The sequence below is a fragment of the Mugil cephalus genome, chromosome 9, assembly GCF_022458985.1.
Source record: "Mugil cephalus isolate CIBA_MC_2020 chromosome 9, CIBA_Mcephalus_1.1, whole genome shotgun sequence".
Lineage (NCBI taxonomy): Eukaryota > Metazoa > Chordata > Actinopteri > Mugiliformes > Mugilidae > Mugil > Mugil cephalus.
The window spans coordinates 17,165,419-17,177,781 of NC_061778.1; the positions used below are offsets into that span (position 1 = coordinate 17,165,419).

The 12,363-nt window shown below is 42.2% G+C and overlaps 1 protein-coding gene across 21 annotated transcripts in view; it reads left to right on the forward strand.

Moving 5' to 3' along the window:
* phldb1b (pleckstrin homology-like domain, family B, member 1b) overlaps positions 1 to 12,363 on the forward strand; it is a 105,336-nt gene that overhangs the window by 38,214 nt on the left and 54,759 nt on the right. Inside the window, exon 1 of one of the 21 annotated variants that reach the window (XM_047594462.1) lies at positions 2,738 to 3,193. The exons of the other annotated variants lie outside the window; for them this stretch is intronic. The gene's annotated coding sequence lies outside the window, so the exon portion shown is untranslated. Of the gene's footprint in view, positions 1 to 2,737; positions 3,194 to 12,363 lie in introns of those variants that run through there. 21 annotated transcript variants of the gene reach the window in all.

Genomic DNA, 12,363 nt, shown 5'->3' on the forward strand with positions numbered 1-12,363 from the left:
AGAGTTCGCTGTCAGGGGCCTCCAGAGTAATGTACAGTGGGACTAGCCTAAGTAGTCATGAAAGGAATGGTTTGCGTTGTTTACAAGACAGTAGGGCTTTCCTTTAATGCATGCTTATACCGATCCGATTTTACGACAGGAAATAGATCAGACTTTATTGGTTACTTACCACTCCCGTGAGCTACGTGCATATTATGAGTAATACATTACAAGGTACTTAAATATTCCACACACAACAAGTCAAGTATTGCAGGGGCCAGAGGATGCGTCATGGCAAGCTTTGACTTGATGCTCATGTGTGTCTGCTGCCGTCTGCTTTGGCTTTCCCTTTAACTTGGCGAATACACAGTTTACACCTGGAGATGGATTTGACTTGTCCGCACTTCACTTCATAGAAAATCAGGCTGCAACTAGTTGGTATTGTTACAAAATGAAAATGTGCTCAACACGGGGGTTTGATGCTAATCCTCTTGGATTTACAATAGAAATGAAAGGGCATGTACAAACTAAGCCAATTTGTTCAAAGCGGGATGAGCTGCAGTTTAAAAAGGGATGAAGGTTGGCTTCATTCGGCCCTTGAGGAGGCATGTGAGGAGAGACGGGGGCTCTGTAAAAAATCTCCGCAAACATTAGTGGAACAAGCTTGGCTGCACATCTGAAGAAGGCGCAGTCTGCCAGCTTTGCACATCGTATTCGCTTTACTAGTCAACAAGGTGAGATTCTCTGCTTCTAAGATCTCTGCTCCCAAATATTTTAAACTCCGTATTTCAGAAGCACTTCTTCAGTTCAAAGAAATATTACATGTTATTTGATAGATGAGTTTCTGGGACCTCTGCACCAAACGTTATAGTAAGAATATAATTTAAGTTTATTACTGATATTCCAATATGAATATTTACTTAATTGAGGGAACCCATAACTCATACATGATGTTATAGTAATATCAGGTCGACATTATTATTACTATTACATCAAATAAGATACAGCAAGTTACATTTTTACTGTATCGTATTTCATGATGCACTGCCTAAAATGTGCATTAATTTATTCCATATTAGTGGATTGTTTTTTCTTTGCAACCTGGTTCACTTGGCAATTATTGTCTGTTATTGTCCTGAGTTTTCACTAACACAAGTATAAGACTATCACAACCTAGCTAACATATATTTACCAGATCAGTGGTGAGACTCTGAGACACAAACATACGTATTTCAGTGCCTCTTTGCAAGGACAGAAACATATTTGTCTTAAACAAAAGGGAAAACAAAAAGGCCATTAAATGATCCTATCTGGGTGGGAAAAAAACACATCAAACCAACAGCAATGTTTGAAACAATGGACACTGTGTTTGCGTTTGCAAATGCCTGATGTTTCAAATACATGACGCATAACTAAAATAATATATCGTCACCCTTTCTTTTCTTCTTTTAATTTCATTTGTCAGGCTGCACAGGGCTACACTACAAAGACACACATGCTACTGCCTTCCCTACATCATTAGTACTACGCCAATATATTTGGTAAAAGCTCCGTGAAGTATTTCTGCTGACAAAATGAGCCACGTATGTGATCTTGTAAGTCTTTGTATGTTTCACTTCTCTGCGTTTTCGTTTCACTTTTTGTTTCCGTTGACGCACACGCAAACACGCGCACCGACTTTATGTGAAGTCGATGCGGCTCAGACAAAGAGCATAAATTATAGCCGGGCTGATAATGGGATTCACCGCACATTATGAGGATATGTACTGCGCAGGATAATGTGGCTCCAGGGAAGTCTTATTCCGAACGGTCCCTTTGATCTGCATGTTTATGGCTTGAGATAAATGGCTGGTGATACCCGAGGCTTAACCTTTGTTCTTTTATACAGTGATCGAGGTAAGATATGACAGAGTCATATTTAGTTATTAAAATCTTGTTATTGGACGGTGCTGCCAAAACAGACACAGATACAGGATACAGAATTCAAGCCATGGTCTGGTGGTCACGAAATCAATAAATCAGTGCGTATTACTGATCAACTCCTAGGATTGTGGATTAAGACATGTGTAACGCTCGGGGGACACTACACAACCTTCACGGTCTTTAAAGATTTTGATTACACTAATAGGCTGGCTTCAGGAGATTTCTGTGTGGTGACTGAAAGACTGGGGGAACGACTGCACCTGATGAGGGAATCAGAGATGATTTGTCAAACCAACATCACACCGGGTTCGCTTTGTCACCACTCTTCGCTCTCATTGTTCGCCATCATTGTTTGATATTCCTGCTACTCCCCATCATCTCCTGACGTTATTTCCCACCCCCCCCCCCCCTTTTTTTGGCTGCCGGCGACACGTGTTCGCAGTTGAGTAATCAGTTCACACCACCCGATCGCGTCCAGATTCGGCTCCAAATATTCTTATGAGGGGGGGAACAGAATCTGCGATTGCAAATTCGCGCTTTTCACCTCCCTCACACAATAACAGATTTGCCAACTACCCACGCAGATCGTCCCTAATTAGTGCCGACTGGTGCAGACTTTGCCCAACTTGGAATCATGGATTAAAATCTGACAATAATAAAAAGGAAAAAAAAAATCTCAGTTTAAACCTCCACCCTCTCCCTCCCCTTTCTCTTTCCACTTCATGCCTCACTCTCTGACTACTGCACCGCTGTGAGTCAGGATCCCCACCTTCGTTTCTTCCTCCTGCTCCTCCTCTCTGCTCCCTCCCTCCCCTCCCTCCCTGCGGGCTGAGAGATGACCGAGAGCCAGCTGTTTGTTACAGGAGCCGGGGCAGAAGGGGAGAGATAGCGTCTTCTTTATTACGTGACTAGCGCGGGGAGGAAAACGAGACAATGGACGGCGTGAAACTCCCGCACTGATTTTGAATGAACCGGGATATACCAACGCATCACCGGCGGACGGAGCCCCTGTCTTAAAGGAGTGGGCAAGCGGACAGCTCCCATTGTGAACTTCCAGATATCTGCGGAATATATTGTTATCAGAGCCTATGGGATTTTAGGATTACCATAACAAAAGGGCGCCCGCGGACACACACACACACACAAAAAAGAAGCCCATAAACGCTCCTGGTTGTCCCACAATAAATTCTCAGCAGAAAACGGACAAAAAACACGTGGTTTTTATTTAAAGGAGCAGCAGAGGCGATGAGAGCAGCGGAGGGAGAGAGGAGTTTCATTCATTGGAGTTAAAGTAAGTTGTCTGCGTGTTTACTATCGGCTACGTTTGGATGTTTTTTGTTGGTTTAAAGTCCGTGGTTGTCTTGTGATGGTCTGTGGATAGTGACACTGCTAAGTTTAACTGGACCCGAGCTTCTTCTTGTGGACTAACTCATGACACTAGCTAGCACAGTGCGGACGCTACTTGCAACCTGTTATTGTCCTTTTACTAAACCGAAACGCACACGCCAAACTCCATTGGCAAATCTTGAAAATGTGTAATTTGACGTTCATATTAGTAAACTATGCGTAATTTAACGTTAAATTCGGCTTTCCGTGCACTTGTAAAAGGTACTTTATAAATCGGGGTACATAAAGTAAATATAAGTGGCTTGGACAGTTAGAAACATCTACTTTTGTCATTCTCTTGCCTGTTCAACTTGTGGCAGTACATAACCAGGGTTGACGTTTGCTAACTCTGCTAGCAGAGTGAAAAATACATTTTATTAACATTAAGAGCTGCGAATGATTATTTTTTTCAGCCGAATTTATGCAAATACAATTCTGACGTGAATTAGTTGTTTAGCTGATAGTTCATTGACGCTATAGCTTGCTTCACACCAAGGGCTTTAAAATGCACTTTTTTTTTAACGGAGGTTGGTCTGTTGCTCAACGCGACTACCTGCTCTGAGGTTGCTGTCTCCAGCCACTCAGTCCCCAGGGCTGAGTCCTAACTTCCCCCGCGACTCCATGTGAGTTCTGTTTATAGACTACAAACATACACAAGTCTGCCAGATCTGCAGATACCCCCCATCGGGTCTGGCATGAGCAGACCTCACTGTGTCTGTCTACTGTTACACTGCTATTCCTGGATGCCAATGTGACCTAACCGGGGCTGGTAACTGCAATCAGACAGAGCTTCTCTTTCGCACATTCTGCTTGCTGGGTTCACGAGTTGCGTTCGTATTAGTTCAAACCCAGGACCTTCTTAGTGAGCCGCCGTTCCCTAAAATTGCAGTCATTCTCCAACATCTGTCATCTCTGACACATTGTGTTGACCCCGTTGTAAAGGAGGATGTGAGGAGTCAGAGGAGACCTCCTCCTCCTCCTCCACCCGTCAGGCTGCCGTGAGAGTGATGTGGACTCCCAGCGGAGTCCTCTCGCAGGTCAGGCCAGAGAGGAAAGAGTGTGGCAGCAGCTGGAGCCCATACGCTGGGTCAGTGTGCGTTCCTCCGTGGTGCTGTTGACACAGTCTTTGACCGTACATCCTCTGACTGCACCCAGGTCAAGGCAACGTGGCCAAACGAGACTGTGGATAGACGTTGCAAATACACCAGCACCTTGAGTAGGCCAGGGTTGTATTCACACCGCAGGTCTGAATTCCTCACTGCTCTCCATATCTGACTTTTCAAAATGAATGCGACCAGTGTGTGGAAAGCCTGGCTTGTGCAGTGTCGCACTTACAATAGATATCAGACCTCTGTTGTGCTTTTCTTAACTTCAGTGTGTCCCTGTGTCTTATGAAAAGCATTTTCATCATAGCTTGTTTCTCCTCTTTTTAGACTGTTAAGAAAACATAGGTTTTAACGCTATGATTGTAGTTTATTTCATGTGCTTTTTCTTCCTTTTTCTTCCTCCAATACTCGCAAGTTATCTGCCATTAGTTTGTGTTAAATAAACTCTTTCACGCCTTTCGTGTAACTCATCATTTTCAGCAAGCTGAATGTCTGGAACAAAATCTGATCTTTGATCAAAGGCCCCATTTTTATTCATATCCCCTCTGACAAGGTGAAAATAATCGGGTAACTAACCCGGTCTGAGGTTGTACTTATTTAAAGGAATGCTTTAATTTGAAACGCCTAAAATGAAGCAGCCTAACCCAACATTTAGTTTAAAACCTAGCCCCAAACCCTTAAGCCTCTCCCTGTCCTTGCACAATAAGCATACAAGCCATGTGTGTTAAGGTCCAGATGCTTCAAAACTGAATGGTGTCATATCTATAGCAAAGAGGACAATTATACCGCTTTGAATAAATAGCCCACCTCTAAACCACGTGTAGGTCACATACTTTGCCATCTGCCCCTGAGCTGTGGGATCTGGGAGCATGTTTAACAGCAGGGGAATGGCCGGAGTTGTTCTGACATAAAGGAGGAGAATGAGGGGTTTGGTGTTAGAGGGCGGGGGGTGGGGAAGCAGAGAACATCTGTTCGGACAAACCTCTGACACGTTATTGTGATGAGCGTTCGCCAGAGACACCAGCTGACAGCCTGCTGGATGCGGCATCTGGTCTGTGGGATGTGGAGGCTTGTGAGCAGCGGGAACTGATTATGACAAAGTGTTGCTAAGGGGCACTCCACTAATTTTACACGCGGAGTTCAGCGGATCTGCCGCAGACGGTAGCATCCTGTGAAATGTGCCGTTTACCGTTTCATGTGGTCTCCTGGTGGCCACTCACTGGAAGGCTGCATCACACCTCAAGTGCAACCGCTCGGTTTCTGAGCTCTATCTTTGTAATGTATTTCTTGAACGTCCCAGTTTTATGAATGGAGATTGGTGCTACTCTACAGGATATCTCTTGTCTGGAAATTTCTTTCTGTGTAGGTTAGTCCTAGCTTGGTAGTACTGGTAGTACACCATTGGCATTTAATTCCCGGTATAGAGAAAAAAATACACTTCACGTGCAATTATATAGTCATGCCACCAATCAGAGCAATTTAGTCCACAATCCAACTCCCCTATGCTCAGATGACTACGTCACTTTTTGCAGAAGGGTGATGAGTTCCCAACAGGCCGACTCCAGACAAATGTATGCCGCTAAAATTGAGACATCCCAGCTAAGTTAGTTTGGATGGCAGAACAAATAAAGCTGTTTTATCAAATATATTCATTCTTTTTGTGTACATTACCTGCAGTTTTAGTACAATTAGCATTGTTTAAAATAGCCTAACCCTAACCCTGGATGAAAATATAATGAAAATACCTGAACGCGCTCACCTTTGATCCTTGCAAGTATCAGAAATGACAGAATCTTTTCAAACTACCACAAAAGAAACACTCTTTTTATTCCGTATGTTTTTTTTTTTTAAATCTGCACTTCATAACATTCCAGCGAGCAGGACACGGCACATTTACTCGATCTTTGCATGCGATCCACTTTCTAATTTGCAGCACAACATAAACTCATAAGCATGTGTGAAGCAGCTTCCCAGGAACAACCGCTGTCTCCGGCGATCGTCCACTGTGGCATCTCTCCGGCGTCAGACTCCAACATGTGAACCTTCCTTCCGAGTCATTTCTTCCAACCTTTTATCTGTTCAGACGGTTACTCCCACATGATGGGAATGCAGGCTTTGGCCTCCGCAGTGTGCCTCCTCCCATGTGTGCTCCTTTTCAAACCAGCTCCATATCTTCTCCTCTGGTATGTGCGTCTGTGTTTGACGGACCCTCACTTGGCGAATGGTGGTCATTGATTAACTGGTGGGCTTGACTCCCTGGCCTTTGCTGAGGCTGTAAACCTTTAGCTTTCCATAGCAACTGTCAGCCATAGTTGCGGGCATCCCTTTGTCTCCAGTCCAAACATTTTAGTGACGTCCCATGCTGGTGGTTTAGTGGCAACACGTTTGTTTGTTGCACAAAACGGTAAAACCATCAAAGGGTTTGTCCACAGTTACCTAGCAGTAAATAAAAAGTTCTAGACTTTGTCTCGAGAGAGCATTTTGCGTGAGTGGAGTGTAGCAAAGCTGCATAAATGTGCAGTTTTGCGATATTATAGTGATTCTGTGATTTTTTTTTGAGTCACCGTCAAGTCTTGGGAGGCAGATTTCCTCAGCTGCTGGAAAAAATGTTTTTGTCCCTGACGGACGTTCTAATAGAACAGTCCTGCACTAAATCTTACATTCATGAATGTTGTGGTTCGAACATTCGTTTAAAATAGATGATTCAGCTGTGTTATCATTCTGGAGGCTGTGGTTTGTAAAATAATTGAATTGTTTTGCATCGTACTGACACGCTTTTATTATTTTGCCAACCCCATTTTAGTCACTCGTCTTGGCTAAATAGCAGAAGCACTTCAGTTCAGTGCGGTTTAACATCACTACCAGCTGTTAAAGTCCTCCACAGTGATCACGCTGTTGAAAAATACTGTTGCGACATCAACTGAACATCAGAACAGCCATGGAGGGGGATTAGAACGGGACTGTTGTCCAAGACTGCATTCACTTTTTGCCAGTGAACCTAATATTTTGTTTTGCATTGGTTAGGAAAACAAATTCAGTTGATGCCACTCTGGTTGTCACTTTGCTTCGTTTGTTGTTAGAAATGCAGAGATCAAATGAGACTTAACCAAAGGTAAATCTCTAAAGAAAAAGATTCTGCATGATTCAATATTGCTCTAGTGTCAGGATATTGTGAGTTTCTATGTAAGTAATTTTCTATGAGTTTCTAACCGGCAGTATGGTTCAGAGAGAGATTCAGGAGATTCATGAGCCTGATCGATATGCACTGTTAAAGTCAGTGCTAATGGCCATAAATGCATGAAAGCATTTCTTCGTCATATGTGTACTTGAACGGTACGTGAACTCATTCCAGAAGAATGCAAATCGTCTTCGCTCTGACCACCTCTGGTTCCTCTGATCTAATCTTCTGGGAAATGTACTCCAGGCTAAACCGACACACTGGAAAGATTTAATGTGGTTGTACCATCGCAAAGGAAGGAAAAAAAGCACACGCAGAGATGACTATTGGAGAAATGATGGAATATTTGGTTCGCAGACACATTTCAGATGGGTTGGACGGAGCAGGGCTTCTAACCACCTCTCCGTTTAAAGCCATAATACCCCTGAGGCATGACGTGGCATTAACACTGATTGGTCTGAGTGGACCCGAAGGAATACTCACAGTGGTTTCCAGTGATAACTCTGGTCACCTCTGGTATTTAGCCAGTAGTTTTAATAAATGTTCTTGATTTTAAAGTAAAGGTTGGGCTTGTTTCAATGTCACCCAAAGAAGGACAAATTTGCAAATCCTCAGCCCCTTTGACTTGAAAACCCTGACTTGAATCTTATGTTGGAAAAGTCGTTACATTCGGTGATTTTTCGAGCTGTATGTCTTTGAGAATGAAATCAATTCATCACCTTGAGGTCAGAGAAATATCACCAGGCATTTCTGACATTTTGTTGACGAGCTATAATTGATTACTTGAAAGGCTAGCTGCATTTAAACAAATTCAATCTTCATTGGACTTTATTGAATATTTGTATGTAGTTTTTATATTTTTTTCCTGACTATTGAATACTTTTTGTATGATTAGCCTTTAACATCATGTTGTTCTGTTTGATGCTGCAAGAGGACATCTTGCGTTGTGTATTTTGCTGACTGTCATATACTAAATATATACGCTGCCACTTTGACTCAGTCTCTATCTTTTGCATTACAGTATGTTCGTCATAATCCACTTAGATGTTCCTGCAGTTTCATTAGAGAATAGGGTTATTGCATGTCCTTGTGGCAAGGTATTGATGATCTAAATAGTTTATGACCTTACTCTTGAAGTAGTGCCACATGGAAAGCTCTATGCATACAAAAGTGCTGATAACGTGAATTGATATTTCATAAATTCATTGATGCAGCACTTTCAGAACAGATTCCTTCTCTGTATCTGGTTGTTCCTCGGTAAGAGTCAAGTTGTCCTGGAGGACATGGCATTGGCTGAAAAATGCTGCTCTTGCAGTAATACTCAAAGTGCACTCACCATGATGAGGCCGGTGATTAGACCAATCGCCTGGAGTGTGGAGGGGGAAATTGTTCTCCCTCACAGCGGTCAGGGAATCAATTTAACTGATTGACTGGGGGTGGGTTTCAAGCACACTGTGGAGACCTCCACTCATCATCCTCGCCTTAGTGTCATCCCCTGTCCTTTCTTGTAATACCTTAATATTTATGAAAGAAGCCAAATGGGGGATTTTCCTCCATCCAGTGGATCTTTAACACAGCTTGTGTTGCTGAGCTTCAGCCTCAGAGAGAAGTAATCATGAGATGTTTGTGGACCGCTGGTTCTTGGAAGAATCCTGGCATTCTTATCCTGGGTCAGGGGGTTTTTATGAAGGAGGGAAGAAAGAAGAAAAAGTATTAAATAACAATGTGTTTTAAATAACTAAAGCCAAAAATGTTAATGCTGCACATGAAACCAAGCAGTAACAACACTGATCCAAATCTCTGCTAATGAACTGTTGGTGGGTGACTGGCCCATAGAAGTGAATGAGGTTTATTTATTTTGGGATGCAGTCTTGTTGTTCCTGCCCAAAAGTGTTTTGCATGCCGAATTCTTAACACAGTGAAAACTTTTAAATAGTGCAGTTCAGGCATGGTTTCCGGATAATGATAACTTTCTCGCCTAATAAAGATGAAGACTTTAACACAAAGAAAATGCGTTTCGTTAGCCCAGTCTGTGGTGGAGAGCTATTTAAACTCTGAAGATTGTATTTTTAAGTGAAACTTGCATTGGACTGCCATAAAGGGGCTTAACCTAACCTAAATACCTCTAATTGTAGGCAGATCTTCTGTGCACCACTAGAATATGGTTAGAAAAGAAGGAATGCTTTACATAAAGCCAAGTGTTTTCTTTCTCTTGATAAATTATCTACTTATCATTAATTCGTCATCTTCAGCCCATTATGGTTCTTTCTAAAAAGTGGAATTGATATAAAGTAAATAACTCAGCTGGGTAAAGATATTCCAACCAGGATGTAGGACGACTGCCCAAGTACACAGAAGAAGAAGAAGAAGACCTCTTGGGTATGTTGAAAGGAGAACATTTTTTGTTCACCAAAGTAGTTCTTGGCATAGTTTAAGGTTTCGAGAAACCATATATACCCAGAAAATGTCCCACTTAATTAAATAAATCAAATAACGATCACAATCTTGTCCAAATATAGAACGGTATCATCGACATACAATTAAATTTTGTTGTGTTGACACTTTCTCTGGTCGGTGCAATGTATTTGTATGTACGATTGCAGTAGGAGGAATATGTATTAGACCAAAATCCGTTTAGTGAATCTTATGAGATTCTTAATGTTGTTTTCTTCTACCCTTAATATGCCTTGTTTGTTCAACACCAAAAGAGAGTGTTGAAGTAGTTAAAGTTGTCCACATTTCATAAGGACGCGGGACAGTATGATGGGTTGCCACACTTATTATGAAACTACAACAATAGCTCAATTGGGGTTCCCTTTGAAGGTTTTTCAAACGAATAGTTCACATCTTCGCTGAAGAGGGAAATGCTGTCTGAATTAACACAGAACATCTGGAAGAATCTGTAACATCTGTTTTATTGGTTGGAATTTTTATTTAGGGCTTCTGGTGCTGCATGTGGTAACCATCACACAGAAGACTGATTTTTAATTTTCCAAGCACTAAAAGTAATTTTGTGCATTTTCTTCTATTTATTGTGAAGCAGTTGTACCCACAGAAGCACTCTAAAGCGGCTTATAAACGAGAAACAAAATTCCATTTTGCCATGTTAACAGCTTGATGGATGTCTACAACAATGTAGTAAAGATGTCTGTTTTGTCAGACATGATGTCAATGGGTTCATGTCAATGGACGCTCTGTGAATCTATTGTCACAAGCTGGTAGCTTTTCTTCTCCACAAGCACATTTTTGGTTATTCCAAAATGAGGTTATTGCTGATTATTCTACTAAAAATGAAACCCGCTCAGTGATATTCAAACCCAGATCTTATGGTTTGACTTTAGATGTTCATTTACCCAGAAATGTACCATTACTATTCCTCATTAGAATCAAATCAAATAAAGATACATGTTTTAAAACTTGTTCAGTGTCAAAGGGACCACCCTCACTGCTGAGCCGAAAGTTGAGTACCAGAGACCTCAACCTTCATCACCTTTGGGTTCATACTCCGTGCCACCCTATCTGATTAGGACCCACGATGACGGATCACTGTAGGGAAACCAGAGTTCACTCAGGCCACCTAGTGAGATGAACGTGTGAAAGGGTATTGGACATTTCTTGAGAAGACTATTTCTTGGCTGTTGAGGTTGTACTGTATACTGTGTCAGCACCATAATGCATGGGTAAGAAGGCGCCTTTCTGACAAGGCAACTGTTGGTGAAATCCTGTTACATGGTTGTAAGTGAGATACTGACGAGTTAAGAAACAAGCAGAGATGCCAGAAGAGTAGAGTCATCCCAATCATCCGTCACTAAAATCCCCTGCAGTCTTAATAAGCGACTTAGTGGTTTGTGGCGTGGTTAACTTAGTCTCTAGTCTCATTAACCGTCCCACCCAGCTCTCTGTTTAATATGAGAAAGGAATGTCTGTAGCAGATCTGTTCACTGCCGGAGATAAGGTGGGAAAGTCACTTTGTTTGTGTGGATTCTGCTGTTTGTGTCCACAAATGGACGCTGTATCCGCAAACCGTCCACTTTGGATAAGCTCCTGTCTTGTTTGAAGATTTTACGAGGTCGTAGCAAACCATCTGTCATTCCTGCTATACCAACTTTACACCAAGAGCTCCCATTAAATTGCCTCTCATTCCTATAATTGCAAAATAAAGCACAACAGTTTCTCCGTGTCAACTCTGTGTGGGTGCTGCTAAATGAATATCTGCATGATTTATGATCTACCTCTCGCTGCATTCTCCAAACTGACTATGATACATGGCCCGTTTAGAGCATCTCCAAAACCTGACCTGTTCCAGGGACCCGGATAAATCCTCAAGTCCCGGTGGACCATAAATCTACGTTTAGTTTGTCGAGATCTGTCGTCTGACGCTCCCTGAAGTGTGTCTCCTCGCAGTGGGACGATCCATCATTTTAAGTAGCTGCACGGTGTTGGAATGGCTAAATTGATGAGTACTAATGGGCATCAGGGGACTGCCAGTGATGGACTTCATTGACAGCACCTCAGTGAAAGCCTAAAGCAGATGGACTGATTAGGAAAATGTGACACAGGCTTTGGTTTTTGTCATAAATTAGGGAAGAAAAGCCCTTTAAAGGTCTGCATTTATTGCTTATTGTCCCTGAATATGTCACGTTATGTGGGTTATCGCAAAGTTAGAATAGATTAAATGTCGACATATTCGTTGGAACTGGAGATCATGTTAAAGATTAAAGATAAAAGGGATCAAAAGTCAATCTAGCCAGACGGACAGGCGTACAGATAAATTCTTTATTTTTGCTGAGG